A 21,614-nucleotide genomic window follows, 5' to 3' on the forward strand; every position below is an offset into this window, starting at 1 on the left:
CCAATATTCTATTTAATTAGTAGTATTGTATCAGAAAAGGACAATAATATTTTCTTAATTTGTCACTTGTTATTTAAGGTAACTTTGTGTCTTTATTTTTCGGACACCACTTTCATATGAACTTTCTTCTTAAAAGGGTACGGCGTAAGGCAAATATCTAGATTCATTGTTCCGCTTTCAAGATGGTGAGTTTTCCTTTATTAGCAAACTCTGCATGTCTTTCATTAGTGATTGGATATGCCTTCTTATTTAAATAAAACATTTTTGTGTAAATAACTAAAGAACAATATATGCTTCAATATGAAAACATATGCTAGTGCGTATAAGCAATTAATTATCTGTTTACTACACAATTATATTAGTTAAATGCTTATCATAAATGGCAGCATTATGTTTTATATTAAAGCAGGTTAAAGTTCATGCAACTAAAATTGATAAACATAAGTTGGTCTTTGCCTTAAGGATGATATTTTTTTTTATAAATAAAAGGGACCTTTGGGTGAATAAAATAGGTAAATATGGGACCTTTGGGCGAATTCAAAAATAAAAATAGTTTCTTCATCGGAATTATTTCTTTCCAATATTCTATTTAATTATTAGTATTGTATCAAAAAGGGACAATAATATGTTCTTAATTTGTCACTTGTTATTTAAGGTAACTTTGTGTCTTTATTTTTCGAACACCACCTTCATATGTCCTTTCTTCTTAAAAGGGTAAGGCGTGAGGCAAATGTCTTGATTCATTGTTCCGCTTTCAAGATAGTGAGTTTTCCCTTATTAGCAAACTCCGCATGTCTTTCATTACTGATTGGATATGCCTTGTTATTTAAATAAAACATTTTTGAGTAAATAACTAAAGAACAATCTATGCTTCAATACGAAAATATTTTCTAGTGCGTATAAGCAATTAAGTATCTATATACTACACTGTTATATTAGTAAAATGCTTATCATTGAAGGCAGCATTATGTTTTATATTAAAGAAGGTTAGTTAAAATTATTGCAACTAAAATTGATCAACATAAGTTGGTCTTTGCCTTAAGGATGATATTTTTTTTATAAATAAAAGGGACCTTTGGGTGAATAAAATAGGTAAATATGGGACCTTTGTGCGAATTCAAAAATAAAAAAAGGTTTCTTCATCGGAATTATTTCTTTCCAATATTCTATTTAATTATTAGTATTGTATCAAAAAAGGACAATAATATTTTCTTAATTTGTCACTTGTTATTTAAGGTAACTTTGTGTCTTTATTTTTCGAACACCACTTTCATATGAACTTTCTTCTTAAAAGGGTACGGCGTAAGGCAAATATCTAGATTCATTGTTCCGCTTTCAAGATGGTGAGTTTTGCTTTATTAGCAAACTCTACATGTCTTTCATTAGTGATTGGATATGCCTTCTTATTTAAATAAAACATTTTTGTGTAAATACCTAAATAACAATCTATGCTTCAATATGAAAATATTTTCTTGTGCGTATAAGCAATTTATTATCTATATACTACACGGTTATATTAGTAAAATGCTTATCATTGAAGGCAGCATTATGTTTTATATTAAAGAAGGTTAAAGTTATTGCAACTAAAATTGATAAACATATGTTGATATTTGCCTTAAGGTTGATAATGTTTTGATCAATTAAAGGGACCTTTGGGTGAATAAAATAAGTGAATATGGGACCTTTGGGCGAATTCAAAAATAAAAAAAAGTTTCTTCATCGGAGTTATTTCTTTCCGATATTCTGTTTAATTATTAATGTTGTATCAAAAAAGGACAATAAAATGTTCTTCATTTGACACTTGTTATTTAAGGTAACTTTGTGTCTTTATTTTTCGAACACCACCTTCATATGTCCTTTCTTCTTAAAAGGGTAAGACGTGAGGCAAATGTCTTGATTCATTGTTCCGCTTTCAAGATAGTGAGTTTTCCCTTATTAGCAAACTCCGCATGTCTTTCATTACTGATTGGATATGCCTTGTTATTTAAATAAAACATTTTTGTGTAAATAACTAAAGAACAATCTATGCTTCAATATGAAAATATTTACTAGTGCGTATAAGCAATTAAGTATCTATATACTACACTGTTATATTAGTAAAATGCTTATCATTGAAGGCAACATTATGTTTTATATTAAAGAAGGTTAAAGTTATTGCAACTAAAATTGATAAACATATGTTGATATTTGCCTTAAGGTTGATAATGTTTTGATCAATTAAAGGGACCTTTGAGTGAATTAAATAGGTAAATATGGGACCTTTGGGCGAATTCAAAAATAAAAAAAAAGTTTCTTCATCGGAATTATTTCTTTCCAATATTCTATTTAATTAGTAGTATTGTATCAAAAAAGGACAATAATATTTTCTTAATTTGTCACTTGTTATTTAAGGTAACTTTGTGTCTTTATTTTTCGGACACCACTTTCATATGAACTTTCTTCTTAAAAGGGTACGGCGTAAGGCAAATATCTAGATTCATTGTTCCGCTTTCAAGATGGTGAGTTTTCCTTTATTAGCAAACTCTGAATGTCTTTCATTACTGATTGGATATGTCTTGTTATTAAAATAAAACATTTTTGTGTAAATAACTAAAGAACAATCTATACTTCAATATGAAAATATTTTCTAGTGCGTATAAGCAATTTATTATCTATATACTACACGGTTATATTAGTAAAATGCTTATCATTGAAGGCAGCATTATGTTTTATATTAAAGAAGGTTAAAGTTATTGCAACTAAAATTGATAAACATATGTTGATATTTGCCTTAAGGTTGATAATGTTTTGATCAATTAAAGGGACCTTTGGGTGAATAAAATAAGTAAATATGGGACCTTTGGGCGAATTCAAAAATAAAAAAAAGTTTCTTCATCGGAGTTATTTCTTTCCGATATTCTGTTTAATTATTAATGTTGTATTAAAAAAGGACAATAAAATGTTCTTCATTTGTCACTTGTTATTTAAGGTAACTTTGTGTCTTTATTTTTCGAACACCACCTTCATATGTCCTTTCTTCTTAAAAGGGTAAGGCGTGAGGCAAATGTCTTGATTCATTGTTCCGCTTTCAAGATAGTGAGTTTTCCCTTATTAGCAAACTCCGCATGTCTTTCATTACTGATGGATATGCCTTGTTATTTAAATAAAACATTTTTGTGTAAATAACTAAAGAACAATCTATGCTTCAATATGAAAATATTTACTAGTGCGTATAAGCAATTAAGTATCTATATACTACACTGTTATATTAGTAAAATGCTTATCATTGAAGGCAACATTATGTTTTATATTAAAGAAGGTTAAAGTTATTGTAACTAAAATTGATAAACATATGTTGATATTTGCCTTAAGGTTGATAATGTTTTGATCAATTAAAGGGACCTTTGAGTGAATTAAATAGGTAAATATGGGACCTTTGGGCGAATTCAAAAATAAAAAAAAAGTTTCTTCATCGGAATTATTTCTTTCCAATATTCTATTTAATTAGTAGTATTGTATCAAAAAAGGACAATAATATTTTCTTAATTTGTCACTTGTTATTTAAGGTAACTTTGTGTCTTTATTTTTCGGACACCACTTTCATATGAACTTTCTTCTTAAAAGGGTACGGCGTAAGGCAAATATCTAGATTCATTGTTCCGCTTTCAAGATGGTGAGTTTTCCTTTATTAGCAAACTCTGCATGTCTTTCATTAGTGATTGGATATGCCTTCTTATTTAAATAAAACATTTTTGTGTAAATAACTAAAGAACAATATATGCTTCAATATGAAAACATATGCTAGTGCGTATAAGCAATTAATTATCTGTTTACTACACAATTATATTAGTTAAATGCTTATCATAAATGGCAGCATTATGTTTTATATAAAAGCAGGTTAAAGTTCATGCAACTAAAATTGATAAACATAAGTTGGTCTTTGCCTTAAGGATGATATTTTTTTTTATAAATAAAAGGGACCTTTGGGTGAATAAAATAGGTAAATATGGGACCTTTGGGCGAATTCAAAAATAAAAATAGTTTCTTCATCGGAATTATTTCTTTCCAATATTCTATTTAATTATTAGTATTGTATCAAAAAGGGACAATAATATGTTCTTAATTTGTCACTTGTTATTTAAGGTAACTTTGTGTCTTTATTTTTCGAACACCACCTTCATATGTCCTTTCTTCTTAAAAGGGTAAGGCGTGAGGCAAATGTCTTGATTCATTGTTCCGCTTTCAAGATAGTGAGTTTTCCCTTATTAGCAAACTCCGCTTGTCTTTCATTACTGATTGGATATGCCTTGTTATTTAAATAAAACATTTTTGAGTAAATAACTAAAGAACAATCTATGCTTCAATACGAAAATATTTTCTAGTGCGTATAAGCAATTAAGTATCTATATACTACACTGTTATATTAGTAAAATGCTTATCATTGAAGGCAGCATTATGTTTTATATTAAAGAAGGTTAGTTAAAATTATTGCAACAAAAATTGATCAACATAAGTTGGTCTTTGCCTTAAGGATGATATTTTTTTTATAAATAAAAGGGACCTTTGGGTGAATAAAATAGGTAAATATGGGACCTTTGTGCGAATTCAAAAATAAAAAAAGGTTTCTTCATCGGAATTATTTCTTTCCAATATTCTATTTAATTATTAGTATTGTATCAAAAAAGGACAATAATATTTTCTTAATTTGTCACTTGTTATTTAAGGTAACTTTGTGTCTTTATTTTTCGAACACCACTTTCATATGAACTTTCTTCTTAAAAGGGTACGGCGTAAGGCAAATATCTAGATTCTTTGTTCCGCTTTCAAGATGGTGAGTTTTGCTTTGTTAACAAACTCTGCATGTCTTTCATTAGTGATTGGATATGCCTTCTTATTTAAATAAAACATTTTTGTGTAAATAACTAAAGAACAATATATGCTTCAATTTGAAAACATATGCTAGTGCGTATAAACAATTAATTATCTGTTTACTACACAATTATATTAGTTAAATGCTTATCATTAATGGCAGCATTATGTTTTATATTTAAGCAGGTTAAAGTTCAGGCAACTAAAATTGATAAACATAAGTTGGTCTTTGCCTTAAGGATGATAATTTTTTGATAAATAAACGGGACCTTTGGGTGAATAAAATAGGTAAATATGGGACCTTTGGGCGAATTCAAAAATAAAAAATAGTTTCTTCATCGGAATTTTTGTTTCCAATATTCTATTTAATTATAGTATTTTATCAAAAAAGGACAGTAATATGTTCTTCATTTGTCACTTGTTATGTAAGGTCACTTTGTGTCTTTATTTTTCGAAAACCACTTTCATATCAACTTTCTTCTTAAAAGGGTACGACGTAAGGCAAATATCTAGATTCGTTGTTCCGCTTTCAAGATGGTGAGTTTTCCTTTATTAGCAAACTTTGCATGTCTTTCATTACTGATTGGATATGCCTTGTTATTAAAATAAAACATTTTTGTGTAAATAACTAAAGAACAATCTATGCTTCAATATGAAAATATTTTCTAGTGCGTATAAGCAATTAATTATCTATTTACCACACAATTATATTAGTTAAATGCTAATCAGTAATGGCAGCATTCTGTTTTATATTTAAGAATGTTAAAGTTCATGCAACTAAAATTGATAAACATAAGTTGGTATTTGCCTTAAGGATGATATTTTTTTTAAATAAAAGGGACCTTTGGGTGAATAAAATAGGTAAATATGGGACCTTTGGGCGAATTCAAAAATAAAAAAATAGTTTCTTCATCGGAATTATTTCTTTCCAATATTCTATTTAATTATTAGTATTGTATCAAAAAAGGACAATAATATGTTCTACATTTATTACTTGTTATTTAAGGTAACTTTGTGTCTTTATTTTCCGAACACCACTTTCATATCAACTTTCTTCTTAAAAGGGTACAGCGTAAGGCAAATATCTTGATTCATTTTTCCGCTTTCAAGATAGTGAGTTTTCCTTTATTAGCAAACTCTGCATTCTTTCATTACTGTTGGATATGCCTTGTTATTTAAAATAAAACATTTTTGAGTAAATAACTAAAGAACAATCTATGCTCCAATATGAAAATATTTTCTAGTGCGTATTACTCAATTTATTTCACTTGACTGGGCGGAGTTTAACCGGTTCGCTCATAATAAACCAGTCCATCTATAGATAGGTGTTTTAGAATAAACTCATCAATGAAGTGTCCAGTCATTCTTTTGTAAATTCCTTTGATGACACTGATAGGTTATTAGAAATCAGTTATAATTATAACGGTAATCATCCTTATCACACACATCTTCAAATAGACTGTCCTTATGCAAATTAAAACGTAAGCTCCGCCCGATCAGTTGAAATAACATTGGTAATATAAGCAATTAAGTATCTATATACTACACTGTTATATTAGTAAAATGCTTATCATTGAAGGCAGCATTATGTTTTATATTAAAGAAGGTTAGTTAAAATTATTGCAACTAAAATTGATCAACATAAGTTGGTCTTTGCCTTAAGGATGATATTTTTTTTTATAAATAAAAGGGACCTTTGGGTGAATAAAATAGGTAAATATGGGACCTTTGGGCGAATTCAAAAATAAAAAATAGTTTCTTCATCGGAATTATTTCTTTCCAATATTCTATTTAATTATTAGTATTGTATCAAAAAAGGACAATAATATTTTCTTAATTTGTCACTTGTTATTCAAGGTAACTTTGTGTCTTTATTTTTCGAACACCACTTTCATATGAACTTTCTTCTTAAAAGGGTACGGCGTAAGGCAAATATCTAGATTCATTGTTCCGCTTTCAAGATGGTGAGTTTTGCTTTATTAGCAAACTCTGCATGTCTTTCATTAGTGATTGGATATGCCTTCTTATTTAAATAAAACATTTTTGTGTAAATAACTAAAGAACAATATATGCTTCAATATGAAAACATATGCTAGTGCGTATAAGCAATTAATTATCTGTTTACTACACAATTATATTAGTTAAATGCTTATCATTAATGGCAGCATTATGTTTTATATTAAAGCAGGTTAAAGTTCAGGCAACTTAAATTGATAAACATAAGTTGGTCTTTGCCTTAAGGATGATAATTTTTTGATAAATAAACGGGACCTTTGGGTGAATAAAATATGTAAATATGGGACCTTTGGGCGAATTCAAAAATAAAAAATAGTTTCTTCATCGGAATTATTTCTTTCCAATATTCTATTTAATTATTAGTATTGTATCAAAAAGGGACAATAATATGTTCTTCATTTGTCACTTGTTATTTAAGGTCACTTTGTGTCTTTATTTTTCGAAAAACACTTTCATATCAACTTTCTTCTTAAAAGGGTACGACGTAAGGCAAATATCTAGATTCGTTGTTCCGCTTTCAAGATGGTGAGTTTTCCTTTATAAGCAAACTTTGCATGTCTTTCATTACTGATTGGATATGCCTTGTTATTATAATAAAACATTTTTGTGTAAATAACTAAAGAACAATCTATGCTTCAATATGAAAGTATTTTCTAGTGCGTATAAGCAATTAATTATCTATTTACCACACAATTATATTAGTTAAATGCTAATCAGTAATGGCAGCATTATGTTTTATATTAAAGAATGTTAAAGTTCATGCAACTAAAATTGATAAACATAAGTTGGTATTTGCCTTAAGGTTGATAATGTTTTGATCAATTAAAGGGACCTTTGGGTGAATAAAATAGGTAAATATGGGACCTTTTGGCGAATTCAAAAATAAAAAAATAGTTTCTTCATCGGAATTATTTCTTTCCAATATTCTATTTAATTATTAGTATTGTATCAAAAAAGGACAATAATATGTTCTACATTTATTACTTGTTATTTAAGGTAACTTTGTGTCTTTATTTTCCGAACACCACTTTCATATCAACTTTCTTCTTAAAAGGGTAAGGCGTGAGGCAAATGTCTTGATTCATTGTTCCGCTTTCAAGATAGTGAGTTTTCCCTTATTAGCAAACTCCGCATGTCTTTCATTACTGATTGGATATGCCTTGTTATTTAAATAAAACATTTTTGTGTAAATAACTAAAGAACAATCTATGCTTCAATATGAAAATATTTACTAGTGCGTATAAGCAATTAAGTAACTATATACTACACTGTTATATTAGTAAAATGCTTATCATTGAAGGCAACATTATGTTTTATATTAAAGAAGGTTAAAGTTATTGCAACTAAAATTGATAAACATATGTTGATATTTGCCTTAAGGTTGATAATGTTTTGATCAATTAAAGGGACCTTTGGGTGAATAAAATAAGTAAATATGGAACCTTTGGGCGAATTCAAAAATAAAAAAAAGTTTCTTCATTGGAATTATTTCTTTCCAATATTCTATTTAATTATTAGTATTGTATCAAAAAAGGACCATTATATTTTCTTAATTTGTCACTTGTTATTTAAGGTAACTTTGTGTTTATTTTTCGAACACCACCTTCATATGTCCTTTCTTCTTAAAAGGGTAAGGCGTGAGGCAAATGTCTTGATTCATTGTTCCGCTTTCAAGATAGTGAGTTTTCCCTTATTAGCAAACTCCGCATGTCTTTCATTTCTGATTGGATATGCCTTGTTATTAAAATAAAACATTTTTGTGTAAATAACTAAATAACAATCTATGCTTCAATATGAAAATATTTTCTTGTGCGTATAAGCAATTTATTATCTATATACTACACGGTTATATTAGTAAAATGCTTATCATTGAAGGCAGCATTATGTTTTATATTAAAGAAGGTTAAAGTTATTGCAACTAAAATTGATAAACATATGTTGATATTTGCCTTAAGGTTGATAATGTTTTGATCAATTAAAGGGACCTTTGGGTGAATAAAATAAGTGAATATGGGACCTTTGGGCGAATTCAAAAATAAAAAAAAGTTTCTTCATCGGAGTTATTTCTTTCCGATATTCTGTTTAATTATTAATGTTGTATCAAAAAAGGACAATAAAATGTTCTTCATTTGTCACTTGTTATTTAAGGTAACTTTGTGTCTTTATTTTTCGAACACCACCTTCATATGTCCTTTCTTCTTAAAAGGGTAAGGCGTGAGGCAAATGTCTTGATTCATTGTTCCGCTTTCAAGATAGTGAGTTTTCCCTTATTAGCAAACTCCGCATGTCTTTCATTACTGATTGGATATGCCTTGTTATTTAAATAAAACATTTTTGTGTAAATAACTAAAGAACAATCTATGCTTCAATATGAAAATATTTATTAGTGCGTATAAGCAATTAAGTATCTATATACTACACTGTTATATTAGTAAAATGCTTATCATTGAAGGCAACATTATGTTTTATATTAAAGAAGGTTAAAGTTATTGCAACTAAAATTGATAAACATATGTTGATATTTGCCTTAAGGTTGATAATGTTTTGATCAATTAAAGGGACCTTTGGGTGAATTAAATAGGTAAATATGGGACCTTTGGGCGAATTCAAAAATAAAAAAAAAGTTTCTTCATCGGAATTATTTCTTTCCAATAATCTATTTAATTAGTAGTATTGTATCAAAAAAGGACAATAATATTTTCTTAATTTGTCACTTGTTATTTAAGGTAACTTTGTGTCTTTATTTTTCGGACACCACTTTCATATGAACTTTCTTCTTAAAAGGGTACGGCGTAAGGCAAATATCTAGATTCATTGTTCCGCTTTCAAGATGGTGAGTTTTCCTTTATTAGCAAACTCTGCATGTCTTTCATTAGTGATTGGATATGCCTTCTTATTTAAATAAAACATTTTTATGTAAATAACTAAAGAACAATATATACTTCAATATGAAAACATATGCTAGTGCGTATAAGCAATTAATTATCTGTTTACTACACAATTATATTAGTTAAATGCTTATCATAAATGGCAGCATTATGTTTTATATTAAAGCAGGTTAAAGTTCATGCAACTAAAATTGATAAACATAAGTTGGTCTTTGCCTTAAGGATGATATTTTTTTTTATAAATAAAAGGGACCTTTGGGTGAATAAAATAGGTAAATATGGGACCTTTGGGCGAATTCAAAAATAAAAATAGTTTCTCCATCGGAATTATTTCTTTCCAATATTCTATTTAATTATTAGTATTGTATCAAAAAGGGACAATAATATGTTCTTAATTTGTCACTTGTTATTTAAGGTAACTTTGTGTCTTTATTTTTCGAACACCACCTTCATATGTCCTTTCTTCTTAAAAGGGAAAGGCGTGAGGCAAATGTCTTGATTCATTGTTCCGCTTTCAAGATAGTGAGTTTTCCCTTATTAGCAAACTCCGCATGTCTTTCATTACTGATTGGATATGCCTTGTTATTTAAATAAAACATTTTTGAGTAAATAACTAAAGAACAATCTATGCTTCAATACGAAAATATTTTCTAGTGCGTATAAGCAATTAAGTATCTATATACTACACTGTTATATTAGTAAAATGCTTATCATTGAAGGCAGCATTATGTTTTATATTAAAGAAGGTTAGTTAAAATTATTGCAACTAAAATTGATCAACATATGTTGATATTTGCCTTAAGGATGATATTTTTTTTTATAAATAAAAGGGACCTTTGGGTGAATAAAATAGGTAAATATGGGACCTTTGGGCGAATTCAAAAATAAAAAATAGTTTCTTCATCGGAATTATTTCTTTCCAATATTCTATTTAATTATTAGTATTGTATCAAAAAAGGACAATAATATTTTCTTAATTTGTCACTTGTTATTTAAGGTAACTTTGTGTCTTTATTTTTCGAACACCACTTTCATATGAACTTTCTTCTTAAAAGGGTACGGCGTAAGGCAAATATCTAGATTCATTGTTCCGCTTTCAAGATGGTGAGTTTTGCTTTATTAGCAAACTCTGCATGTCTTTCATTAGTGATTGGATATGCCTTCTTATTTAAATAAAACATTTTTGTGTAAATAACTAAAGAACAATGTATGCTTCAATATGAAAACATATGCTAGTGCGTATAAGCAATTAATTATCTGTTTACTACACAATTATATTAGTTAAATGCTTATCATTAATGACAGCATTATGTTTTATATTAAAGCAGGTTAAAGTTCAGGCAACTTAAATTGATAAACATAAGTTGGTCTTTGCCTTAAGGATGATAATTTTTTGATAAATAAACGGGACCTTTGGGTGAATAAAATAGGTAAATATGGGACCTTTGGGCGAATTCAAAAATAAAAAATAGTTTCTTCATCGGAATTATTTCTTTCCAATATTCTATTTAATTATTAGTATTGTATCAAAAAGGGACAATAATATGTTCTTCATTTGTCACTTGTTATTTAAGGTCACTTTGTGTCTTTATTTTTCGAAAAACACTTTCATATCAACTTTCTTCTTAAAAGGGTACGACGTAAGGCAAATATCTAGATTCGTTGTTCCGCTTTCAAGATGGTGAGTTTTCCTTTATTAGCAAACTTTGCATGTCTTTCATTACTGATTGGATATGCCTTGTTATTAAAATAAAACATTTTTGTGTAAATAACTAAAGAACAATCTATGCTTCAATATGAAAGTATTTTCTAGTGCGTATAAGCAATTAATTATCTATTTACCACACAATTATATTAGTTAAATGCTAATCAGTAATGGCAGCATTATGTTTTATATTAAAGAATGTTAAAGTTCATGCAACTAAAATTGATAAACTTAAGTTGGTATTTGCCTTAAGGATGATATTTTTTTTATAAATAAAAGGGACCTTTGGGTGAATAAAATAGGTAAATATGGGACCTTTTGGCGAATTCAAAAATAAAAAAATAGTTTCTTCATCGGAATTATTTCTTTCCAATATTCTATTTAATTATTAGTATTGTATCAAAAAAGGACAATAATATGTTCTACATTTATTACTTGTTATTTAAGGTAACTTTGTGTCTTTATTTTCCGAACACCACTTTCATATCAACTTTCTTCTTAAAAGGGTACAGCGTAAGGCAAATATCTTGATTCATTTTTCCGCTTTCAAGATAGTTAGTTTTCCTTTATTAGCAAACTCTGCATGTCTTTCATTACTGATTGGATATGCCTTGTTATTTAAATAAAACATTTTTGAGTTAATAACTAAAGAACAATCTATGCTTCAATGTGAAAATATTTTCTAGTGCGTATAAGCAATTAAGTATCTATATACTACACTGTTATATTAGTAAAATGCTTATCATTGAAGGCAGCATTATGTTTTATATTAAAGAAGGTTAGTTAAAATTATTGCAACTAAAATTGATCAACATAAGTTGGTATTTGCCTTAAGGTTGATAATGTTTTGATCAATTAAAAGGACCTTTGGGTGAATAAAATAAGTAAATATGGGACCTTTGGGCGAATTCAAAAATAAAAAAAAAGTTTCTTCATCGGAATTATTTCTTTCCAATATTCTATTTAATTATTAGTATTTTTTCAAAAAAGGACAATAAATATTTTCTTCATTTGTCACCTGTTATTTAAGGTAACTTTGTGTCTTTATTTTCCGAACACCACTTTCATATCAACTTTCTTAAAATGATACGGCGTAAGGCAAATATCTTGATTCATTTTTCCGCTTTCGAGATGGTGAGTTTTCCTTTATTAGCAAACTCTGCATGTCGTTCATTACTGATTGGGTATGCCTTTTTATTTAAAAAAAAACATTTTTGTGTAAAAAAATAAAGAACAATCTATGCTTCAATATGAAAATATAATTATTCTAATGCGTATAAGCAAGTAATTATCTATGAACTTCACTACTATATTCGTAAAATGCTTATCATTAATGACAGCATTATGCTTTATATCAAGGTTAAATGTCATGCTACAAAAATTCATAAACGTAAGTTGGGCATTACCCTAAGGTTTGCAGTTTTTTTTATAAATAAAAGGGACCTTTGGGTGAATAAAATAAGTTAATATGGGACCTTTGGGCGAATTCAAAAATTAAAAATAGTTTCTTCATCGGAGTTATTTCTTTCCGATATTCTATTTAATTATTAATGTTGTATCAAAAAAGGACAATAATATGTTCTTCATTTGTCACTTGTTATTTAAGGTAACTTTGTGTCTTTATTTTTCGAACACCACCTTTATATGACCTTTCTTCTTAAAAGGGTAAGGCGTGAGGCAAATGTCTTGATTCATTGTTCCGCTTTCAAGATGGTGAGTTTTCCTTTATTAGCAAACTCCGCATGTTTTGTATTACTGATTGGATATGCCTTGTTATTTAAATAAAACATTGTTAAGTAAATAACTAAAGAACAATCTATGCTTCAATATGAAAATATTTACTAGTGCGTATAAGCAATTAAGTATCTATATACTACACTGTTATATTAGTAAAACGCTTATCATTGAAGGCCACATTATGTTTTATATTAAAGCAGGTTAAAGTTCATGCAACTAAAATTGATCAACATAAGTTGGTCTTTGCCTTAAGGATGATATTTTTTTTATAAATAAAAGGGACCTTTGGGTGAATAAAATAGGTAAATATGGGACCTTTGGGCGAATTCAAAAATAAAAATAGTTTCTTCATCGGAATTATTTCTTTCCAATATTCTATTTAATTATTAGTATTGTATCAAAAAAGGACAATAATATTTTCTTAATTTGTCACTTGTTATTTAAGGTAACTTTGTGTCTTTATTTTTCGAACACCACTTTCATATGAACTTTCTTCTTAAAAGGGTACGGCGTAAGGCAAATATCTAGATTCATTGTTCCGCTTTCAAGATGGTGAGTTTTCCTTTATTAGCAAACTCTGCATGTCTTTCATTAGTGATTGGATATGCCTTCTTATCTAAATAAAAAAAATTTGTGTAAATAACTAAAGAACAATATATGCTTCAATATGAAAACATATGCTAGTGCGTATAAGCAATTAATTATCTGTTTACTACACAATTATATTAGTTAAATGCTTATCATTAATGGCAGCATTATGTTTTATATTTAAGCAGGTTAAAGTTCATGCAACTAAAATTGATAAACATAAGTTGGTCTTTGCCTTAAGGATGATATTTTTTTTATAAATAAAAGGGACCTTTGGGTGAATAAAATAAGTAAATATGGGACCTTTGGGCGAATTCAAAAATTAAAAATAGTTTCTTCATCGGAGTTATTTCTTTCCGATATTCTGTTTAATTATTAATGTTGTATCAAAAAAGGACAATAATATGTTCTTCATTTGTAACTTGTTATTTTAGGTAATTTTGTGTCTTTATTTTCCGAACACCACTTTCATATCAACTTTCTTCTTAAAAGGGTACAGCGTAAGGCAAATATCTTGATTTATTTTTCCGCTTTCAAGATAGTGAGTTTTCCTTTATTAGCAAACTCTGCATGTCTTTTATTACTGATTGGATATGCCTTGTTATTTAAATAAAACATTTTTGAGTAAATAACTAAAGAACAATCTATGCTTCAATATGAAAATATTTTCTAGTGCGTATAAGCAATTAAGTATATATATACTACACTGTTATATTAGTAAAATGCTTATCATTGAAGGCAGCATTATGTTTTATATTAAAGAAGGTTAGTTAAAATTATTGCAACTAAAATTGATCAACATAAGTTGGTCTTTGCCTTAAGGATGATAATTTTTTTATAAATAAAAGGGACCTTTGGGTGAATAAAATAGGTAAATATGGGACCTTTGGGCGAATTCAAAAATAAAAAATAGTTTCTTCATCGGAATTATTTCTTTCCAATATTCTATTTAATTATTAGTATTGTATCAAAAAAGGACAATAATATTTTCTTAATTTGTCACTTGTTATTTAAGGTAACTTTGTGTCTTTATTTTTCGAACACCACTTTCATATGAACTTTCTTCTTAAAAGGGTACGGCGTAAGGCAAATATCTAGATTCATTGTTCCGCTTTCAAGATGGTGAGTTTTGCTTTATTAGCAAACTCTGCATGTCTTTCATTAGTGATTGGATATGCCTTCTTTTTAAATAAAACATTTTTGTGTAAATAACTAAAGAACAATATATGCTTCAATATGAAAACATATGCTAGTGCGTATAAACAATTAATTATCTGTTTACTACACAATTATATTAGTAAAATGCTTATCATTGAAGGCAACATTATGTTTTATATTAAAGCAGGTTAAAGTTCATGCAACTAAAATTGATAAACATAAGTTGGTATTTGCCTTAAGGATGATAATTTGTTGATAAATAAACGGGACCTTTGGGTGAATAAGATAGGTAAATATGGGACCTTTGGGCGAATTCAAAAATAAAAAATAGTTTCTTCATCGGAATTTTTGTTTCCAATATTCTATTTAATTATTAGTATTTTATCAAAAAAGGACAGTAATATATTCTTCATTTGTCACTTGTTATTTAAGGTCACTTTGTGTCTTTATTTTTCGAAAACCACTTTCATATCAACTTTCTTCTTAAAAGGGTTCGGCGTAAGGCAAATATCCAGATTCGTTGTTCCGCTTTCAAGATGGTGAGTTTTCCTTTATTAGCAAACTTTGCATGTCTTTCATTACTGATTGGATATGCCTTCTTATTAAAATAAAACATTTTTGTGTAAATAACTAAAGAACAATCTATGCTTCAATATGAAAATATTTTCTAGTGCGTATAAGCAATTAATTATCTATTTACCACACAATTATATTAGTTAAATGCTAATCAGTAATGGCAGCATTCTGTTTTATATTAAAGAATGTTAAAGTTCATGCAACTAAAATTGATAAACATAAGTTGGTATTTGCCTTAAGGATGATATTTTTTTTTTAAATAAAAGGGACCTTTGGGTGAATAAAATAGGTAAATATGGGACCTTTGGGCGAATTCAAAAATAAAAAAATAGTTTCTTCATCGGAATTATTTCTTTCCAATATTCTATTTAATTATTAGTATTGTATCAAAAAAGGACAATAATATGTTCTACATTTATTACTTGTTATTTAATGTAACTTTGTGTCTTTATTTTCCGAACACCACTTTTATATCAACTTTCTTCTTAAAATGGTACAGCGTAAGGCAAATATCTTGATTCATTTTTCCGCTTTCAAGATAGTGAGTTTTCCTTTATTAGCAAACTCTGCATGTTTTTCATTACTGATTGGATATGCCTTGTTATTTAAATAAAACATTTTTGAGTAAATAACTAAAGAACAATCTATGCTTCAATATGAAAATATTTTCTAGTGCGTATAAGCAATTAAGTATCTATATACTACACTGTTATATTAGTAAAATGCTTATCATTGAAGGCAGCATTATGTTTTATATTAAAGAAGGTTAGTTAAAATTATTGCAACTAAAATTGATCAACATAAGTTGGTATTTGCCTTAAGGTTGATAATGTTTTGATCAATTAAAAGGACCTTTGGGTGAATAAAATAAGTAAATATGGGACCTTTGGGCGAATTCAAAAATAAAAAAAAAGTTTCTTCATCGGAATTATTTCTTTCCAATATTCTATTTAATTATTAGTATTGTATCAAAAAAGGACAATTAATATTTTCTTCATCTGTCACCTGTTATTTAAGGTAACTTTGTGTCTTTATTTTCCGAACACCACTTTCATTTCAACTTTCTTCTTAAAATGATACGGCGTAAGGCAAATATCTTGATTCATTTTTCCGCTTTCAAGATGGTTAGTTTTCCTTTATAAGCAAACTCTGCATGTCTTTCATTACTGATTGGGTATGCCTTTTTATTTAAAAAAAACATTTTTGTGTAAAAATAAAGAACAATCTATGCTTCAATATGAAAATATAATTATTCTAATGCGTATAAGCAAGTAATTATCTATGAACTTCACTACTATATTCGTAAAATGCTTATCATTAATGACAGCATTATGCTTTATATCAAAGAAGGTTAAATGTCATGCTACAAAAATTCATAAACGTAAGTTGGGCATTACCTTAAGGTTTGCAGTTTTTTTATAAATAAAAGGGACCTTTGGGTGAATAAAATAAGTAAATATGGGACCTTTGGGCGAATTCAAAAATTAAAAATAGTTTCTTCATCGGAGTTATTTCTTTCCGATATTCTGTTTAATTATTAATGTTGTATCAAAAAAGGACAATAATATGTTCTTCATTTGTCACTTGTTATTTAAGGTAACTTTGTGTCTTTATTTTTCGAACACCACCTTCATATGTCCTTTCTTCTTAAAAGGGTAAGGCGTGAGGCAAATGTCTTGATTCATTGTTCCGCTTTCAAGATAGTGAGTTTTCCCTTATTAGCAAACTCCGCTTGTCTTTCATTACTGATTGGATATGCCTTGTTATTTAAATAAAACATTTTTGAGTAAATAACTAAAGAACAATCTATGCTTCAATACGAAAATATTTTCTAGTGCGTATAAGCAATTAAGTATCTATATACTACACTGTTATATTAGTAAAATGCTTATCATTGAAGGCAGCATTATGTTTTATATTAAAGAAGGTTAGTTCAAATTATTGCAACAAAAATTGATCAACATAAGTTGGTCTTTGCCTTAAGGATGATATTTTTTTTATAAATAAAAGGGACCTTTGGGTGAATAAAATAGGTAAATATGGGACCTTTGTGCGAATTCAAAAATAAAAAAAGGTTTCTTCATCGGAATTATTTCTTTCCAATATTCTATTTAATTATTAGTATTGTATCAAAAAAGGACAATAATATTTTCTTAATTTGTCACTTGTTATTTAAGGTAACTTTGTGTCTTTATTTTTCGAACACCACTTTCATATGAACTTTCTTCTTAAAAGGGTACGGCGTAAGGCAAATATCTAGATTCTTTGTTCCGCTTTCAAGATGGTGAGTTTTGCTTTGTTAACAAACTCTGCATGTCTTTCATTAGTGATTGGATATGCCTTCTTATTTAAATAAAACATTTTTGTGTAAATAACTAAAGAACAATATATGCTTCAATTTGAAAACATATGCTAGTGCGTATAAACAATTAATTATCTGTTTACTACACAATTATATTAGTAAAATGCTTATCATTGAAGGCAACATTATGTTTTATATTAAAGCAGGTTAAAGTTCATGCAACTAAAATTGATAAACATAAGTTGGTATTTGCCTTAAGGATGATAATTTGTTGATAAATAAACGGGACCTTTGGGTGAATAAGATAGGTAAATATGGGACCTTTGGGCGAATTCAAAAATAAAAAATAGTTTCTTCATCGGAATTTTTGTTTCCAATATTCTATTTAATTATTAGTATTTTATCAAAAAAGGACAGTAATATATTCTTCATTTGTCACTTGTTATTTAAGGTCACTTTGTGTCTTTATTTTTCGAAAACCACTTTCATATCAACTTTCTTCTTAAAAGGGTTCGGCGTAAGGCAAATATCCAGATTCGTTGTTCCGCTTTCAAGATGGTGAGTTTTCCTTTATTAGCAAACTTTGCATGTCTTTCATTACTGATTGGATATGCCTTCTTATTAAAATAAAACATTTTTGTGTAAATAACTAAAGAACAATCTATGCTTCAATATGAAAATATTTTCTAGTGCGTATAAGCAATTAATTATCTATTTACCACACAATTATATTAGTTAAATGCTAATCAGTAATGGCAGCATTCTGTTTTATATTAAAGAATGTTAAAGTTCATGCAACTAAAATTGATAAACATAAGTTGGTATTTGCCTTAAGGATGATATTTTTTTTTTAAATAAACGGGACCTTTGGGTGAATAAAATAGGTAAATATGGGACCTTTGGGCGAATTCAAAAATAAAAAAATAGTTTCTTCATCGGAATTATTTCTTTCCAATATTCTATTTAATTATTAGTATTGTATCAAAAAAGGACAATAATATGTTCTACATTTATTACTTGTTATTTAATGTAACTTTGTGTCTTTATTTTCCGAACACCACTTTTATATCAACTTTCTTCTTAAAATGGTACAGCGTAAGGCAAATATCTTGATTCATTTTTCCGCTTTCAAGATAGTGAGTTTTCCTTTATTAGCAAACTCTGCATGTTTTTCATTACTGATTGGATATGCCTTGTTATTTAAATAAAACATTTTTGAGTAAATAACTAAAGAACAATCTATGCTTCAATATGAAAATATTTTCTAGTGCGTATAAGCAATTAAGTATCTATATACTACACTGTTATATTAGTAAAATGCTTATCATTGAAGGCAGCATTATGTTTTATATTAAAGAAGGTTAGTTAAAATTATTGCAACTAAAATTGATCAACATAAGTTGGTATTTGCCTTAAGGTTGATAATGTTTTGATCAATTAAAAGGACCTTTGGGTGAATAAAATAAGTAAATATGGGACCTTTGGGCGAATTCAAAAATAAAAAAAAAGTTTCTTCATCGGAATTATTTCTTTCCAATATTCTATTTAATTATTAGTATTGTATCAAAAAAGGACAATTAATATTTTCTTCATCTGTCACCTGTTATTTAAGGTAACTTTGTGTCTTTATTTTCCGAACACCACTTTCATTTCAACTTTCTTCTTAAAATGATACGGCGTAAGGCAAATATCTTGATTCATTTTTCCGCTTTCAAGATGGTTAGTTTTCCTTTATAAGCAAACTCTGCATGTCTTTCATTACTGATTGGGTATGCCTTTTTATTTAAAAAAAACATTTTTGTGTAAAAATAAAGAACAATCTATGCTTCAATATGAAAATATAATTATTCTAATGCGTATAAGCAAGTAATTATCTATGAACTTCACTACTATATTCGTAAAATGCTTATCATTAATGACAGCATTATGCTTTATATCAAAGAAGGTTAAATGTCATGCTACAAAAATTCATAAACGTAAGTTGGGCATTACCTTAAGGTTTGCAGTTTTTTTATAAATAAAAGGGACCTTTGGGTGAATAAAATAAGTAAATATGGGACCTTTGGGCGAATTCAAAAATTAAAAATAGTTTCTTCATCGGAGTTATTTCTTTCCGATATTCTGTTTAATTATTAATGTTGTATCAAAAAAGGACAATAATATGTTCTTCATTTGTCACTTGTTATTTAAGGTAACTTTGTGTCTTTATTTTTCGAACACCACCTTTATATGACCTTTCTTCTTAAAAGGGTAAGGCGTGAGGCAAATGTCTTGATTCATTGTTCCGCTTTCAAGATGGTGAGTTTTCCGTTATTAGCAAACTCCGCATGTCTTTTAATATGTTCTACATTTGTTACTTGTTATTTAAGGTAACTTTGTGTCTTTATTTTCCGAACACCACTTTCATATCACCTTTCTTCTTAAAAGGGTACAGCGTAAGGCAAATATCTTGATTCATTTTTCCGCTTTCAAGATAGTGAGTTTTCCTTTATTAGCAAACTTTGCATGTCTTTCATTACTGATTGGATATGCCTTCTTATTAAAATAAAACATTTTTGTGTAAATAACTAAAGAACAATCTATGCTTCAATATGAAAATATTTTCTAGTGCGTATAAGCAATTAATTATCTATTTACCACACAATTATATTAGTTAAATGCTAATCAGTAATGGCAGCATTCTGTTTTATATTAAAGAATGTTAAAGTTCATGCAACTAAAATTGATAAACATAAGTTGGTATTTGCCTTAAGGATGATATTTTTTTTTTAAATAAAAGGGACCTTTGGGTGAATAAAATAGGTAAATATGGGACCTTTGGGCGAATTCAAAAATAAAAAAATAGTTTCTTCATCGGAATTATTTCTTTCCAATATTCTATTTAATTATTAGTATTGTATCAAAAAAGGACAATAATATGTTCTACATTTATTACTTGTTATTTAATGTAACTTTGTGTCTTTATTTTCCGAACACCACTTTTATATCAACTTTCTTCTTAAAATGGTACAGCGTAAGGCAAATATCTTGATTCATTTTTCCGCTTTCAAGATAGTGAGTTTTCCTTTATTAGCAAACTCTGCATGTTTTTCATTACTGATTGGATATGCCTTGTTATTTAAATAAAACATTTTTGAGTAAATAACTAAAGAACAATCTATGCTTCAATATGAAAATATTTTCTAGTGCGTATAAGCAATTAAGTATCTATATACTACACTGTTATATAAGTAAAATGCTTATCATTGAAGGCAGCATTATGTTTTATATTAAAGAAGGTTAGTTAAAATTATTGCAACTAAAATTGATCAACATAAGTTGGTATTTGCCTTAAGGTTGATAATGTTTTGATCAATTAAAAGGACCTTTGGGTGAATAAAATAAGTAAATATGGGACCTTTGGGCGAATTCAAAAATAAAAAAAAAGTTTCTTCATCGGAATTATTTCTTTCCAATATTCTATTTAATTATTAGTATTGTATCAAAAAAGGACAATTAATATTTTCTTCATCTGTCACCTGTTATTTAAGGTAACTTTGTGTCTTTATTTTCCGAACACCACTTTCATTTCAACTTTCTTCTTAAAATGATACGGCGTAAGGCAAATATCTTGATTCATTTTTCCGCTTTCAAGATGGTTAGTTTTCCTTTATAAGCAAACTCTGCATGTCTTTCATTACTGATTGGGTATGCCTTTTTATTTAAAAAAAACATTTTTGTGTAAAAATAAAGAACAATCTATGCTTCAATATGAAAATATAATTATTCTAATGCGTATAAGCAAGTAATTATCTAT

This window comes from Mytilus trossulus, chromosome 14 (assembly GCF_036588685.1).
Source record: "Mytilus trossulus isolate FHL-02 chromosome 14, PNRI_Mtr1.1.1.hap1, whole genome shotgun sequence".
In the NCBI taxonomy this organism is placed as follows: Eukaryota; Metazoa; Mollusca; class Bivalvia; order Mytilida; family Mytilidae; genus Mytilus; species Mytilus trossulus.